This window comes from Berghia stephanieae, chromosome 8 (assembly GCF_034508935.2).
Source record: "Berghia stephanieae isolate SIO BIC M18660-M18661 chromosome 8, UCSD_Bste_1.3, whole genome shotgun sequence".
NCBI classification, from domain to species: Eukaryota; Metazoa; Mollusca; class Gastropoda; order Nudibranchia; family Aeolidiidae; genus Berghia; species Berghia stephanieae.
Genome location: NC_088367.1, coordinates 37593010 through 37599124, shown reverse-complemented (window position 1 = coordinate 37599124; position 6115 = coordinate 37593010).

The following is a 6115-nucleotide window of genomic DNA, read 5'->3' as shown; positions in this document are numbered from 1 at the left end:
TACTTGTACTGCATTAACATAAGATAAAATCTTTGTTCAAAGGGTCAATAAATGAACCATTGCAAAATCGAACGAGATGGAACCACAGGATGTTCTATATTATCTATAAATGTTCACATATTTATTAGTATCAACATATCATTGACTTTTCTTAAAAACATGCGTACACCCACAAAATTATCATTTTTCTCACAGTTTCATATTGTGTCTGTTTGCGAGTAGATTGATGCTATGCGTCTAGCTAAAATGCTCACACCTTCTGACAGCTGGATATAACACTCAAAACTATATGTAACGTTGAGCGTTATAGAAGACTGATTGATAGAACAAAGTTGATGTAAACTTAAGTCTTTGTCATTGTTTTTTTTTTTTTTGCCATCCCTGTTTATGAGTAATTCTTCCTAAACTGTATTAACCAGACTTTTTACGTTCAAGGTTACACGCAGTTTTGTGTGCTGTTCCGTTATAGTTCCGGATGGCAATGTTGTGAGTTTCTTAGCCAAGCGCACAGCATCTATAATTTAATGAGAAGGCATCATTAAAATGACTGTCTAAAAACAATAACAAGCAGCTGAATAACCTCATTTTCGTTCCTTTCCTTTCTGTGTGTGTGTCTGTGTGTATGTGTGTGTGTATGTGTGTGTGTGACGTGTGTGTTTGTGTGTGTATATCTGAGGCAAAAATTGTGTCTTTCCCTGAGTACACCGATATTGTTGTGTCGCCTGTAATTAAACAGTATGACGCATTTATCCCAACCACGTTTTCGGAAATTGACTGTCAGAATACGTTTGGTGAACACCACAGTAAATATCTCTTTCCATCTGGATTCCATTCATGAATGGAAGTAAAAAAGCTGAAAATAAAACAAACAAGAATCTTTGAATTGGAGCAGATTTCAATCAACTATTATAGATTTACTTAAGGGAAACTGAGTCAAGAGTCGAGTTGGGTAAACATTCAATGTATTCCTATTAAACAGTAGATTTTTGAGAAATCAAAACATGGAATTTGAAACTCACCTTTACACGTGCTCGGACAAACAAAGTTGGTTGTTTATAAACTATAACGTGAATTGACTCGATCTCATTCTCATCATTGCCATTGTTTTCATACCCCCAAATGGGTGACTAGTCATCACACGATTTTCTAGATCATTTTATAAACGTTTTAGTTTACACATGGTTATAGATAGAATGCGCTTGGTCAAGGAGTTCACAACATTGCCATCCGGAAGTATAACGGACCAACACACAAACTCTGTGTAACCATGAACTTTTATAGTCTGGTTAATACAGTTTAGTGAGAACAACTCACAAACGCGGATGGCAAAAACAATAACAAAGGACTGAGTGATGTCATCTGCATACTATCTATATTTATCAAGCGGTAGAACAGTGGGAATTTTACTTAGACATATACCATTGATAGTAAAACCTGTGTAGTTTGCTATGTTAACCAATCACTGCCTTTGTTTACATTATGACGACTGTCCGAGGGGCGTTTTTATCTAAGTGTCTATTATCCTTTCGAGCCATTTGGTTCAAGGGACCGGAGATAGTTCGAAGATGACGCCAATCAGGTCTTTGTTATTGTTTTTTGCCATCCGCGTTTATGAGCAATGCTCACTGAACTGTATTAACCCGACTATTAACGTTCATGGATACACACAGTTTTGTGTGTTGGTCGTTATACTTCCGGATGACAATGTTATGAGCTTCTTAGCCAAGCGCATACTATCTATAGTCCTATAGATAGAATGCCTTTGGCCAAGGAGTTCACAACATTGCCATCCGGAAGTATAACGGACCAATACACAAACTCTGTGTAACCATGAACTTTTATAGTCTTGTTAATACAGTCTAGTGAGAACAACTCACAAACGCGGATGGCAAAAACAATAACAAAGGCCTGAGTGACGTCATCTGCATACTATCAATAGATAGTTCGAAGTTGACGCCACTCAGGTCTTTGTTATTGTTTTTTGCCATCCGCGTTTATGAGTAATTCTCACTAAACGGTATTAACCTGACTATAAACGATCATGGTTACACATAATTTTGTGCGTTGATCCGTTATACTTCCGGATGGCAAAGTTGTGAACTCCTGAGCCAATCGCATACTATCTATAGATTGTATGCGCTTGGCTAAGCAGCTCAAAACATTCCCATCCGGAAGTATAACGGACCAACACACAAAACTATGTGATATCTTGAACGATTATAGTCTGGTGAATACAGTTTAGTGATAATTACTCATAATCGCTGATGGCTTAAAAACAAAACAAAATAAAACAATAACAAATACCTAAGTGGCATCAACTTCATTTTAATCTATTAAGTTCTGGATGAAATGGAAATGGAAATTTGGTCTCATGTTTCAGCAAAAGGCAAAACATTGTGAAGTTCATGAAGCATGGGAAATCCATAAAAAATGCTTGTTGATAGTATGAAGTTGATGTCACTCATGTCACACATACATACACACATCCATATGCATATATAGATAGTTCGAAGATGACGTCACTCAGGCCTTTGTTATTGTTTTTGCCATCCGCGTTTGTGAGTTGTTCTCACTAAACTGTATTAATCAGACTATAAAAGTTCATGGTTACACAGAGTTTGTGTGTTGGTTCGTTATACTTCCGAATGGCAATGTTGTGAACTCCTTGGCAAAGCGCATTCTATCTATACATACATACACATACACATTAACACACATACAAACACACGTACACACTGAGGTTCGATCCCCGTCGAGGCAAGCTAATTCTTAGATGTTTATTTCTTTATTTCTTTATCTGGCACTGTTTCATACACAGTTTTCATATCCAATTCTTGCACAAAGGAAAGCGGAGTAATTCTAAAAAAAAGTCTGACACGTATAATGATGACCTGTGCGGCTATGTGGTCTTGTGGTATGACACTCGCTTTCAGATCGGAAGGTCCTGGGTTCGAGCCTCGCTCGGCGCATAATTGAGTCCTTGGAAAAGACTATTTACTCACATTCTGTTAACGTACTCAGGTGTAAAATGAGTACCTGGCATTCAGCGTTGTCTCTGTCGGAATAAATTATAATATCGCCTAACAGGCGTCATTTCTCGTTCTACATGTTACGTTTTGCTGTTAGTCAGGGACAATTTGTAAAGCGCTTTGAGCACATTTAGTGGACACTGCGTTATATAAAAGCTATTTTTTATATATTATAATGATGACCAGGATCTAGAACTAAATGGTCAGTGATTGGAGATTGGGGATTATGTGAACATGTCATTTCATTAATTCCCATTGAAGTGTTACAGAAAAATAATTTCCGCAGATGACGGATATAATCTACGGGGTCAAACCTCGAAAGATGTACCGACGTTCACTTATTCGCAGGTCTTACAACTCCATCTTTTAAGGGCCCATTGTTGTCATGGAAATCTCAATAAATGACGCAAAATACTATCCATTACAACCATGTTAAACTAGGCCCATAAGTGGGTTCGGATGTCAGACCTGCATTTATGTACACGTCGATATATTATACTAACGAAAGAGTGAAAATGGAAAGGCTTCGTATGGGAACAAAACAGAGAGGCAATAACAGGTTATAAACCAAAAGTTGAATAAAGATTGGTTTTAATCAGAATTAACGACGGAAATTACAATCAGATCATAACATAACATGATAAAGGTTAATTTCGGATTATAGATAGAACGAAGTTGGCGTCACTCAGGTCTTTGTTATTGTTTTTTGCCATCCCCGTTTATGAGTAATTCTCACTAAACTGTATTAACCAGACTATAAACGTTCATGGTTAAACACAATTTTGTGTGTTGGCCCGTTATACTTACGGATGGCAATGTTGTGATCTTCTTAGCCAAGCGCATACTATCTATATCCTTTCAATTACTTCTAAATGAGTTGGCGCAACAAACCGACATCCGGAAACAATATTAGCGCCAATTGAACACAACAGCATTCCTCCCGGACACTACTATTCTATACAGAATTTCTCCCTGAAGAATCCATCAAAATACCAACGTATGGATGAAATAACGTTGTAGGAGGAAATATGATGTGAGGATAATAAATAATTCGCTGCAAGAAACCGTCGAGCACTCTACGTGATTCCAACTAATTCCCCTAAACAATATATATATATATATATATATATATATATATATAATATATATATATATATATGGTAAAATAAAATTAAATTCTAAAATCAAATTATACACAACCCTTATAAAATCCGTGCTTATATACAACTGCGGAACATGGACACTGACTGGAACCGAAGAGCAAAGATTAGACAGATTCCATAGAATACAACTGAAAAGAGTCCTGAATATACGATAACCCACAAAAATAAGCAATAAAACACTTTATGAAAAATGTAATGAAAGACCCTTGTCCATTCAAATCCTGGAGGCAAGATGGTGGCTTTTTGGACATAGACTCAGGAGAGATGTAAATATACCAGCTAATAAAGCCATGAATGATTTTTTCACCCCATCCGGGCACATAGAAATATCAAGGTAGACCACCCACGTCAATTCACACTGTCCTCAATAGAGACTTAAAACGCCCTCAAAAGAACAAAGTATTAAAATCAAAAGAAGACCTCACGAAACTAGCATCCACAGCAAAAGACCGTGAACAGTGGAAGGAAATGACCGAATTATTAGAGAGGCAGCCGAGGTGTCCTGATCGGATGATTAGGAAGCGAAAGGCCTTAAGTCAAGTAAGTCAAGTCATATGTATATATATTGCAATGGCGTGGTTCAGTGATGCATTTCACCGGCTTAAATTCTTTTTTTTTTTTTCAATTTGGAGAGAAAAACTTTACTTAAATAATGAATATATTAAAGCGGCCAAAAAAATTTCTATAAAAAATACTAATTTGAGACAGTTTTTTTTCAAATTATGGCTAATCTCAATTATTCGATATTTTGACAAAATCCGTTCCGGCCAAAATAAATCTACGCTTTAATTATGATTAGAATCGCAAAAGTTTGAAAAAATAACGATCAGGGTAGGTCAAGCGGCTCTTCTCTTTATTCTTAGTATTTTGTCCGTGCCCGACGTCTTTATCCGGAAGACGGCAGAGGACGGCAGTGCCGGGTGATCGGAGTCAGTCGCCAGTGTGGGTTAACCCTAAGGGTCTCCTGGTTATCGATCAAAGTTACATTACATACCATGACACCACATGGTTTACCCGATAATAGAATGGAACATGTATTGTCGTTGTTTGGCTGTGAGTGATTATGTTGGGAGTTCTTGGAAATTATAAATAACAATGTGAAATTGAATGTAAGCTTCAATTTGATATACGAAAACAGATAAATGGACAATTCGGGTTTCTCCTTTATCAACAAAACAAGATGAATGTCTCATTCGTCTGTAGTGTTCCATTCATCCTGTTTTGTTGATAAAGAGGAAACCAGAAACGTCGATTTTATCTCTTTTCGTATATTAAATTGAAGCTTCCCTCGTATTGACGCATGGTAACTTAGTAACTGGTTCTAAACTATCGGAACAATGGTGCCCTTATGAAATACTTCTCCGACGAGCATAAAAGTGCATCCAGGGAAGAAAAACATAAATCAGATCATGTTTTGACTTTTATACATTCTGATCACATTACATGTTAAAAAGTTCTTAACCAGCATGAAGAATAAATACTACCGATTTTCTTTGTTCAGACCCGAGCTGCTCGTTACTGGGCGGATGTGACATCAGATTATTGCATCCTATTGATTACATGTTATGGGATTTGATAACTCTAATCCATTGTTTTTGTTTGGAAACATCAAGAATACCAATAAATAGTCGTGCGACTTTAAACGCATGCTATCTATCTATAAACGATCCTGATGTGGGGGATTGATGACCATAATTATCGCTGTCATCATCATTATCACCGTTATCGAACAAGCCCTCCCACTCACCCCCCTTGGCCTGCCCAATCATCCACCCATTCAGCCAGTACAACGATTGTAAATAAATACTCTCGTTACGTTACTACTACTACCATCTACTATCTACCCTCTTTTAGAAACGCAGCCTTTTCCCTTCCACTCCCCCCCCCCCCCCCCCCCCCCCCACCCCCACCCCACCCTGTCAG